Source organism: Mastigoproctus giganteus, chromosome 1 (assembly GCF_048544385.1).
Source record: "Mastigoproctus giganteus isolate SK-2022 chromosome 1, ASM4854438v1, whole genome shotgun sequence".
Taxonomy (NCBI): Eukaryota; Metazoa; Arthropoda; class Arachnida; order Uropygi; family Thelyphonidae; genus Mastigoproctus; species Mastigoproctus giganteus.
Genome location: NC_143575.1, coordinates 20,627,475 through 20,640,140, shown reverse-complemented (window position 1 = coordinate 20,640,140; position 12,666 = coordinate 20,627,475).

Sequence of the window (12,666 nt, the reverse complement as noted above, 5' to 3'; positions counted from 1 at the left end):
ACCACAGGTGGCACCTGACCCTAATACTATGCACTCCCATACTTGTGTGAAACCACTGGTGATGCCTCACCCCAAACACTATGCACTCCCACACTAACCACTCAGCTCAGGGACACTTTGCATACAACACAAATGAAACGTGCCACTCTTAACATATTGTCATGAAATTTAGCATAGAGTGCCTTTTCATGAGTTAAACGTCAGAGTCTGAAGTATGCATAGGTAGGCTGCCGACTGACATGATATATCCAAATTGGGCATATCTTGCAGACAATTAGAATTCATCCCTTCTTGGCCTAAAATAAAATGGGAAAAGTAAATCAAAGCTAAATCTCACACATAAGCAATAATAACTTTTTTATTTGTATTAGGGCCAAGGAGTATCGAGAGAGGAAAAGGGAGCAGATGTGTCAGCTGCACTGGGCCTGACTGGTCTAAGCCAATGTGATCTTGCTGGACCAAAGTGATTACTGTTGGTCCAGTAATCCCCTCAACCTTTTTTAAAGCTTTTAATAATATGTGCATCATGAATTCAGACTACCTAAATCCGGCATTAACTGCAATAGGCTGTGATTTTAGTTCCATTCTGAAATCATGAATCTGATTTACACAAATAGTGATAATCCTCTTCAAAAAATCATGCAATTAAACTTCATAAAGGCATGAAAGTTGTTGCACTATAGGTTTCCAAGTCCTGTTTTTTTTTCTCTCTTGAAGAGTACCAGTCAAAATCTCGTGAACCAATTTTCTTAAGATTCCACCCTTCTTAAGCAATTTCTTCACACATTATCATCACAACAACATGCATACTTCAGGTGATGTGGATGGCCTACAGATTGTGGATTGTTTTTTGCAAAAACTGCAAACTTGCTGCTTGTTTTTCGCCACTGCAATTAAAGTAATGAAGGTATCATGACTTTAATTTAATTTAATTCATTGCATTATAGAAAAACTGCTTGTTTTTCACCAATGCAATTAAAGGCATAAAGGTATCAGTACCATGCAAATCTTGCATGGTACTGATGGTTGAATTTACAAAGTATGTTCTTTTACAAAGTATGGAAAAGGGCTGGGTTTAGAATCCTGTCTCCGTGGGAACCTATGGAATATTTTTTCCTATTATGGCCAAGTAAATATCTCACAAGATTGCACTGTTTTTTTGTATCGTAAACTCAGTTCTCATCCACCAAAACAGGCACCCGACCACAGAAAATACACAAATTACAGACACAATATGTAACAATACCGCATGGCCGTCTTGGTGATTATTCTAAACAACTTATAACCAGAACGGTGCAAGCCTCCTAAAGGGTTCAATTCTCAGCAGAGTTGGAAACACGGACATGTACACTGAAACAACATTGACATGTTAGTTCATAACAAGATCTGCTTCGTTTCGTTTGCTCTTTATTACAGTTGTGTGTATAAGTTTTTGTATGGTAAAACAGACTGTGAGTTCCAAACAGATCAGAGAGCAATGATTCGCTTTTTAATTGCTGAAGGGCAAAAACCACAAGAACTTCATAATGGAATATTGGTTGTGTGGTGAAGGATGTGGTGAAATTCACCAACATTGTTTAACTTTTAGAAACTGCACTATCTAGTTACATATGCATAATGGGTATAGAACTTTCACAACCGCTGAAAGTTAGCATTGAAAGTGTACATCCCATTACTCATGATCTTGGTTGCTGTGAAGTCTCAGCTCAGTGGATTCGATAATCCCTGATTATTGTTCGAGCAATTTAACATTATCAAGGAGGCTAAAGAATTTTTGAATAATCAAAGTTTTGGACCGTCATTTTGAACCGACGTCAGCTTTCAAATTAAGCAGCGGAATCTGTCCTCAGTTTAAAAGTCGAACCCAGATTTCTGTAGGAAAAGTTATGGAAACAATTTTCTTTGATCACTGTGGTCTATTGCTGCTGGCTTTTAAATAACCTTTTGCCAACATTAACTCGGACGAAATGTTGAAACTTTGAACCGCATGCGCCTCAGCATCAAACGCAAGTGACTGGAAAAAAACAAATAAAGGAATTGTCTTTCTTCATGATAACCCATGCACAAATGTTGACAACCCGATTTAGACCTTGATTCAAAAGATGCGCTGGGAGACATTCACATAACCCATACTCAGGGCTGTCACCATATGATTTGTCATGTTTTTGGTCTTTTGAAAAAGCTTTAAAAGAATGCCCTTCCAATTCGGAAGCCGAAGTGGAAACAGCACTCAAGGAAGGTGTGTGTGTGTGTGTGTGCGCGCGCGTGCCCTGGTATCGAGGGTGGCTCTTAGGCATGCCCCATTTCCACATTGTTAACATGTGATGGCGCAGAACCTCTGCGAAACGGGCATGAAAAAAGTGTTAGTATTATATGTAGTGTGTTGTTCTGTTGTTCGTGTCAGGCCACTTCGCCACCAGGGAGCAGCCAATACCTGGGCAGCTGCTGTCTGGTGTCTGTTCCTAGACAGGGCCAGGGTCTACTTAATCCTGTACGTGCAACTGTGCACAAATTCCACACCCACCGGAGGTAGTGCAATACCAGTGGGCGTTAGCACTCCCTCTCCCAGGTTGCCCAGACCTGGGAACTAGCAAAACAAAAAAAAAAAAAGACTAGTGGATGGACTCAACCAAACAAGACTTGAGTTTCAAGTCAACGTTCCAGTTGGGCCCAATGTGGTATGTACATATCTACATTTGGATGTTACTGCCATATTTACATAATTATTTACACTTAAATTTAACAGCAAAGCTGAACCTTTGCCTATCAGACCTCAACTTGGGGAACACATTATTTGCACTTAGTAGCGTATAATCTGTGGTCGACTTGCATGTTTGCTGTACGAAAAACCGGAGTTTTCATGCAACCCTGCCAAAGACTGACTAACTCAGCCACGTTACGAAAAAAAAAAGCACATAAAAATTCCTTGCGTCATTAACAGGATTCAAACTTGGGTCTTTTCCACCCGGTGTGGCTGGTGTTTATATCCACTGTGGTACCCGCAAGGGCGTCAAGGAAAGAAAGATTAGTGAAGCAATGTGATGCCTATTTTTTTTTTTTTTAATTTTAAATTTTTAAAAGCTTCGCAGCATTTTGAACTACAGTAGTACCTCAAGTGACAGAAATTAGTTATTATTGAACTAATCATTAAAAAACCTTTCTGCCCTTTCTCATAATTTTTGTGTGTTCGCACATAAAGTTGTTTCTTCGTTTACTTTTGGAAACCGGTGTATATTAAAAGGGGGAAAAATGAGTATTTTAAAATTATTTAAGAGTAAACTGTTTTCGAATACCGTGCATTTAAATTTTCGTTCGAAAGAAAATTTCAGCGAATAAATGTCTCTCGTTTGAATTTAAGTGAAAGAATTACGTGTTTTATGCCTAATTACAAAGAAAAGAAATCCAAGGAAATAGAGTTAAAACGTACATGCGATATTATTTAATTTAACATTTTATCAAAAAAAAAAAAAAAAACGAAATTAATTCCTTTCTTGTTGATAAAGACATAAAAACAGTAAGAATTATTCTATTAAGGATTCCGTTCTACAATTTTATTAAGTTCAAAGTAATTTAAAACACTTTCCAGAGTTAATGAAATTCTAAAAAGAGTGCAGTGATTTCTTTTAAACACACACTAACTGGAACATTACGTAATTGGTAAAAAAAAAAAGGGACAGTAAGATAATATCCACTGCATAGAAATTCCCCCAATAATATTTCCATACGTAAAATAACTATTATTAAGAACTTAAATCGTCACATTTTCTAAAAATCTCCAGGAAGGAGGAGAAAGGAGAGTTTTGAAACGTTACTGTTAAAAGAAAAGCAGTGCTCAATTTTCGTTGTTTAAATTTTGAAACATGGGAGTAGGTTTTACGCAGTCTGTATTTATCAATTGAAACCACCAATGTTTGATGACCAGGGTCACCAGAAATTCATTTCCGGGAAGGCTTTTGAATTGTGTGAGATTTAAATGCGTTTGAAGCTTTCGTAGTCACATGAAATTAAATCGTGTCCCAAAATCTGGCATGGTGTAGCCAAATTATAGTTTCAGACTGCCAAAACAAATAAAATAAATGATAAATTTTGTTCAGGGAGTACCTGTACTCGCCACAAGCTGTCACCGGTTTACACTTCCAGCTCATTGAAATGTCTTGTAGGAGATAATTACGAATCGTAAAGAAAGATACGGGCTAGTTAGAAAATGGTTTTTCATGACTTACTTTGAAAGAAATGAGTACACTGAGCGGATAATTTATTAGGGACACCTACCCTTTACATGAAAAAAGGAGCATCACGTGTGCATACCATGTGATATAAAACACCTGGGCAGATACTTAGGGATGTGGTATGTGTGCAATTCAGTTCGAGAATAGACAACACGAAAGATTTAAGTGGCATTGAGCATGCTATGGTAATCAAGTACCACTGTGTCTGTGGTTATTGGCCCAATAACCAAATAACATTCAGTTAGGAGCCTGTTGATGCAAGAGACTGAGAACATTTGGGTAGTGTAAAAAAAAAAAAAAAAAAAAAAAATCAAATGACAACCCAGCAAAACATTGGTAACCAAAGAGACATTTCAGGAATCACAACTCGTCGCATCTTGTCATGGATAGGGTATCTTTGCTGACGACCGAACCGGATTTCACTCTTCTCAGAAAAAAAAAAAAAAAGAAATTACGGTGACAATAAGCTCAGGAACAGCAGCACTGGAATGAAAAACTAATCATAAAACTTGAGTGTTTAGCAAGTTTCCACATGTTGTCTCACAAGTTTGTTTTAGGCAAGGATTATATGGTTTTTTCTACAAGACAGGTTTTTCAGCTCACAATGGCAAAAAGTGACCACAGAACAGACGCAATTGACGGAAGTTGTGGATATACCTGATGTGAGGTCGGTATGTTGCATCATGCCCAACCCTAGATCTAGCTCTAGAGTCCTTCCAATATAACTTGGGAAAGTTGTTCAAAGTGACATCTCTACGACATATGTTCAAATGGTAACATCATTGAAATGTTGAATTTCTTTAAGTTAGGATGTGCACAGCCAGAATGTACAGAAACGCCATGGTGGCAGATCAGTATAAGATGATTAGATTTTAATCTGGAATTAAACAATACTGTATGTATTACGCTGTGAATTAACCAATACTGTGTGTATTACGCTGTGAATTAACCAATACTGTATGTATTACGCTGTGAATTAACCAATACTGTATATAATATGAGGTTTAATGTGTGCTTAAACGAGATGTACTTATTAATTCAAGGTGTGTTGTTAAATATAGCTGGATTATCCGTAGATAATGTCATTAAACATTCAGGTTTCCCAAATATTTGTGTGCAGAGATTTAACACTGTTAAAATAAAGTTCACACCGTAGATTAGAGATATCCCCGGGCAAGGCAAGGTATTTCAACTTCGTTGAATGTTTAAGAACATGAAAAGGAAAGAATTTATATATTTTTGTCCCAATGTGAAAAATAATTCATGATTTATAACAAAAAAAAAAAAAAAAAAAAGAGCAAAGACTTTTATACGTGAACACCGAGAAAATTTCTTTTCTGTGCATTCGCAATATTACCCATTCATTCTTCCAACCAGCGCATGGCAAAGTATAATATACAGTGCTTCAGCTATAATATACGATATGTAAAAAAATAAAAATAAATAAATAAATAAGAACTGCCGGATTGGTTCGATTTTAATCAAATTTAGGAAGGCACAATAAATCGTTGTAAGAGAGCCAAATAAAAAATTTCACTGAAAAGCCATTCACTGAGAGTCGGGTTATTACATGCGGCCGGACGAATGAAGAAATAATTGTCACATTTCTACTGGTCCGATTTTAGTGAAATTTGGAATGACGACAAATCAAATAAAAAATTTCACGAAAATCCACCCACTGGTTTAAGACAATATGCGCACCTTTTGGAGGTGCTGGTGATAGAAAATTTATCAGGGTTTGGAGTGGACACCGAAACGCGGTTTCGGTTCGTATTAAGGATCAGTAATGTCATGTATATGTTGTCTTCTATTATTCTCGCTTTCAACAAAAGTTGAAAGGCCAGTTTTAAATGTGGATGTAATGCGGGAGTCCTACCGAAAATAATTGCCGATGAGAAAAGAAATATGCGGGTCTGAGGAGTATAATGCAACTTCTATTGAAGCGGTATGATTTCTGGTAATATAGTAGTAAAGGTACTACTAAAGATAAATATAGGTTGGTGAAATTAGTATTATGAGATGAATTTTGTATGCGGTCATGTCAAAAAAATTACAAGAAAAATCAAATGGAGAGACTAATTTTTGAAATTTGAAAATCATTTTTATGATAAAAAAAAAAAGCATCACGTCTATTCAATATCTCTTTGAAAATCCTTAAGTAGAAACTTATGCCCCTTCCTTCTTTAGAAAATATATAACAAACAGCTTAAAATGTGTAAAGTTTGACAACTAGACACAAGGGGAGATCTAATTGGAGTGTATAAGGTGCTAATGATTTATTTCAAGAAAATAATGTGATCTGGTGTTTATCGCTTTACAGTTAATTTTGCTGCTTCTCTCTAATAAAAAATAAAAATATATTATTATGAAGTTTGGCCATGTATTATGCTATTTATGCTGCCATCTCACTGGGCGAGCAGAGACCAAATTAATGCAAATATGGCAACACAGCTGTGATATACAGCTGCGATATAAGAGATGGCAGGTGGCGGTAGGAAAAACTTCAAAAATAAAAGAGCTAAAAATAAGTGCCTGCAATAATTATATACAATAGTTAGTCAGCAATGCAATTTCCAGGATGTTGCAATTTGAACAATGAGCAAACATGTTTTGTGTGCCTCTGGGAATATGTTTCTGAGAAGAGATTTCACGGACACACAAAATTTATTTCTCCTTGATCAAATTGAACTACGGAAACATCTTAACACAGAACTAACAAGTATATCTTTCGCGTTCCATACAAACTGATTGAGCGCCCATGTCCGAACCGATTATTGACTAAATATATCAGCACATATCCTCACGTGAGCTGCCATGAAATGCAAACAAGAAATGTATTCTTCGGAGATTGAAAAGTTTCTAAACTTTTTGACTCTGCTACATAGTAATAACAGGTGTTCCAAAATGTGCAAACAGACATAGACGCCGTAAACGTTTGAGTGGAAGAGCTTTACCGTCAATTGCTGGAAGGGGTACGAGTACTTGTTCAAACAGCGAGAAGAGTGCGCTAAATCTACGTATGAAAACGTGACATCAAAACCAAAATATCAGCAACTTCAAACATCAGCCTAGTTCGAGAAGACCACGTTTGCCCATATCAAAAGACAACATTGATCAAGTTGACATTCGTATTCGGAAGAATCGATGCATGAAAGTTCGACGATTGCAGAACTCATTTCGCCGACGAGAATCCATAAAATCATTCATTATGCACGAAAATGTCGTCATGACGGGTGACAAAATAGCTGGGCAAGCAACACGAAACCATGCATATGGGAGTCATTTTTGAGCACCTTTTCCGATTCGAGATAACCAATGGAGCGTTCTTTAACATCATTACTTATGATGAGACTTCTGGGATCCACAATACATCATGTTGGACTTTCTCCACAATCAGTGCAAGCCGTTACTAGCACATTGGATAAATGGAGGGCAGGCGGCTGTTGATTAAAACGGCCAGGAAATATGCGAAATGCGACAAGTACAGACCGGCAGACCTAACAATGGCTACATCGGTATGGGAAGGAGGTGTTGCAGCATTCTCAATCCCAACTGGGTACTCTAAGACTTTCATTTCTTTGCGCCTCCTTTTATCGGACCATGGTTAGTGAATGCTGATGGTGTTGTTGTGGTGGTGACGACCTGGTTCAGGATTTCTTTGTGAAGAGCTTCCAACCAGGATAACTTCCTAATCAGAGATGATGGTTACAGAGAAAAGTAATGCTAACGTTTGCATGTGTTTACATTTACATCGCTGTGGTAATAAATGCTGTGTCACGGTGTCCTTGCTTGCCTTACTTTTAGAATAGCTCTCGTACAAGTAATTCTTTAATATTTTGCATTATATATATAATGTGATTACATTTATTTATTTATTTCTCCACTAAGGACAATTTATGCCAAACAGGTTTTAAGGATTGAGTTAGATACAATACTTCAAAACAGAATCTAGCTAGTTGGCCAGCCTAGCTGAAAAAATCAATTTTGATAGCACATGAACTGGCAGTTGAGTAGTGTTCAATTTCAAAATAGCAACAATAAATAAAGATTAAACCAGAGTTTCCGGGATAAAAAACCAACGGGCTTAGCTGCTTTGGCGCTAAACGCACTTAGATGATAATGACTGAAATTTGGATAATTTAAAGCGTCATATATTCGGTTGAAAGAGGCGTTCGCAACTACAGTGATTTCTCACGCTATGAATTGATAAAATATTTAACCTTTAAAAAGCTACAAGACAATTATGTACTTTGCAACCGGAACATCCCCCCCCCCCCAGTTCGAATATCGTCTGGAACAGAGAGATCTTTTATGTATTTTTTTAAATAAAAAAATATAGAAAAACAGACTATAGAGTACACCCATTTAGAGGTAGTGTATGCCGATACCTCACGACCTTAGTTGCCTGGGAGTAAAATATAAATCTGTTTACAAGAAGAAACCAACCAACCTTTAGGTTCAGTCCTAAAATACAATATTTGTTTCAAGTAATAAAAAAAAAATATATATATATATATATATAAATTTTCCTTAAATATATATCCCAACAAACATATTTAGATAGAGGGAATCTTGAAAATCCTTTTATATTCAAACCTTTTGCAACAAATCATTCTATAGTGAGCTATGATGCCTCTTGCGTCAACCAGAATTTGCTCTTTACCCAAACTATGGCGCTGGGATCTTTATGAATAGCCATGTCGTAGAACTACCCAATGTTTAAAAGGTAGATGATTCATTTCTGGTTAACCTTGGAACAGGCTCATTTTTTCTTTTTTATTTTTCTTTATTACATCAGTGTAAATACAACACTTCACATCGTAAAATACAATACTTCGTGCTGTGATGTTTAAGCAGTTTTTTTTTTTAACGAAAAGAATCACCTCATGACTAATTTAGCAAACATAAACGTAATGTACAGCATTGTCAATATAAGCCCACGGAGTGACGTGCGACTCGTAACGGGAAGGTCAAGATCAGGTGTCTGGGACATTTGCTTCCGCGTATTTCCGATTCTAGTCAGCGTCCTTGATTTTTTTTTTTTTTTTCTCTTTCCTCTCTTCAGGTTGGTAGCGTTCTCTTTCATTCCTCACAACAAAAAAGACTCCAATACTGTACAGCAGCGATAGCACAATACCCGCTACTTTCCCCTGGCTCGAAGTGGGGTAAATCAAGGTTTCACCTTTATCCCTATTATCCGTTGAAAGGCGCCATTGAAACTGGAGAATACGAGCAGATGGGATGATTTTATTCATTCATTTATTTATTTACTATTTTTAAGGAGATATAAAACGAATGTGCACAGGTCGATGCACTCAAAAGATAATGGCAATGTCTGATTCAAAAAAATATTTGCAGTATATATTAGATCAGTATTTCACAACTGGTGGACAATGAGGGAAGTGATGTGAACCCTAAAAGATTTTAAGATAATTTTTAAATATTTTGCTATATACTGTAATGATTAAAGTACAAAAATATTCCAGAAAATTTACAAAACATAACACTGAGACGAAATGCTTCCATTAAGTTGTACAGTCCTTCGGTCTGCATGTAATAACTCGACTCCTGGATGGATTTTCATAAAATTTTCCATTTGGCTCTTTTAGAGAGATTTGTCGACTCATCCCAAATTTCACTAAAATGGGACCAATAGAAATCCGGTAATTATTTCTTTGTCTGTCCGGGGGGATTTTCGTGAAATTTTATATTTGGCTTATAGAACCATTTATCGAGCCTTCTCAAAATTCATTATAATCGAACCAATAGAAATTCGACAATTATTTTTCGTACACATCACATATGCTATCCATATAACGTATATTTAGCTGCTTAAGCACTGGATATCATGTTTGTTGGCGTGTGCTGATTGGAGAAATAAATGGGCAATATGATGGATGCTTAGAAACGAAAGGTTCTCGATTCAAGTGTAAAAAGTCTGTGCTTTCCCCCCCCCCCACTTTTTAATATAAATAATGAATTGTTAATTGCACTAACTTGTATAGCACTGTCTTTTGACGCAGTTACAATATTTCCTCTGGAAGGATATTTAAATACGAATTAAACAATGTATTTATTTTTAAAAATGTTGCAATTTCTGATTTATAATGCCAGCAGAAATTGGCATGTGGGCAACTAATGAATTCCACTGGACTGGGCTGTTTTGTATCGCTATTGTCACGACGATATATAATGAGGAAATGATTTGGGCACCTGAGGCGAACCTTAAATTTTCCCTCCCTGTTCCGGCCTCTCTCTCTCTCTCTCTCTCTCTTTTTTTTTTTTTTTTTTTCTTTTTGCACCTCCCTCCGTAAAAGCTGGTTGTTGGAGCGGTTGATCCATGTATTACTATAGCTGTGTGTATAGTAATACATGGCCCAAGGTGTTCGTGTACCGCACTTTTCAGAATAGTGATTATCCTTCATGATTATCCCTGGGAATACCACAAGACTGGCCCTATAGGCAGGCAGTGATAAGGTCCTAAAAAAGTAGTAACTAACTGTCCAAAATAGCGAGGGAGAGACGGTTAAAACTTTAATACGCAATAAATAACATTAATCAATTTACAAAACAAGTCCGCTAAAATAATGTCAAAATTAAATTATAATTTAATTAATAAAATTATGCAGTGCTACAATAAAAAAACAATGCAGAACAGTACGCTATTGCGAAAGGGGTGTACACGATGAGCTTATGTGCGAAGGATGTTTTTTTTTTTTTTTTTATTATTATTTAAATACAGGCATATACGGTTATAATGAATTTCTTTATATTTAGCAGGTGACCAATTACCTGTTAAATTTTGTCTTAAATATGAGAGATGCCATATTGTGTGATTATCTTCACAACTGGGTTGTCATGTCTGCAATACCAGGGTACCTGCCCACCCACATCATGATACGCCAATAGCTTTGAAACGGTGCCGTCTGGGTGTTACTTATGCTCAGTGAGGTACTCACTGAGAATAAGTAACAATAGTCTTCTCTATTAGAGAAGCGTTACTTATTAGAGGTAGTGCAATACCATGGCAACTCGTTGTGAAGGCAGAGCACAATATGAGATAGAGCAAATGATGCCTACCACACTACCATTGTAGTTTCTTAAGAGCTATCTATGGTGTATCTACGCCGATATTATATAGATAGTAATATTTAGTATACTGAAAGTCCTAATTGTCAGTAAATAAGGTTAAGATTTTCTACTTTTGCTTTTGGGACTCAACAAACCATTTAAAATTGAATAAAAACAAGTGGAGCCAAGTGCCTAATTCAATAAACAAATAACTTCTAGAAACTACTCATAACTAGCCATTCTTGCTCAGGTTGCAAGAATAGCTAGTTATAATAATCATGCACTATTCATTCTTCATAAGCATTATTAATTATAATAATGATACTTTTCTGGCTTTCATTTGGTCAATTCGTCAATGACGTCATAATTCAAAGGCATTGCGATTTCATATTTTATTCAAAATAACAGCAAGAAATGGTAAACGTTCTTAACCCATACTCGATCTCAGGTAATTTTAAAATAATTTTAATTTACTAAAGCTTCTTTCGCATGAAGCAGCAGATACTGATAGAGTAATGTGGCGCCACATTAATGTATGTATAGGATTTAAGCTTCGATTAGTCGAAATTTGTAATTTTATTATCAAAAATTATTAACTAATTATCGAAATTTAATATTTTGATTCAATTATATGTCTCTCATCGCGCAGCACTCTATGTCTAGTTTCGGCACTGATTGCTAAGGATTAAGAGAGACTCGGTTTAACGAGATACGGATAATCGGGAATACACTGGAAGCTAACAGTAATTTTTAAAACTATTATTGCACTCTCTATAAATTTTATAATTCAAGGAATGAGTAAAAATATATATTTTAATGCTCTATACATTCAACAGGAAAATTCAACAGGTTTGATTCGTGTTCCAATCAAAGTTCGGAATAGATGCCAAAATGCCTTTCCGGCTTGCCAAATGCATTGGTACTGTCATATATACTGTACTGCCTTTTTCAAGTATTATCCTGACAAGCAGTCTGTTAAAATTACCCACTTCGAGTCCTGGTTCCAACCCTAGTTTTCAGTGTAGAAATTTTACAACAAATACAATAAATAAAAACGTAATTTTAAACGCTCCAAGGGAAATTATCATTAAAACATTTTCTATTTATAGAAATCCTAAATGTTTATTACTCTATAAAATACAACACCTGAAATGCTAAAATTTTTCTTTATCTTTTTATAAAAAATAAAATCTTATAAAATTCTTTTGTTTAGATCCACAGAAGAACGCATGCAAAAAATCGATATTACCATCATTTCAGATTATCTTTAGTAAACTCTTTTAAATGAATTATAACTGATGGATATAAATAGCGCTTTTATCAAGAAGATGCAAAGAACACATATGATTGATAATCATCATCTATA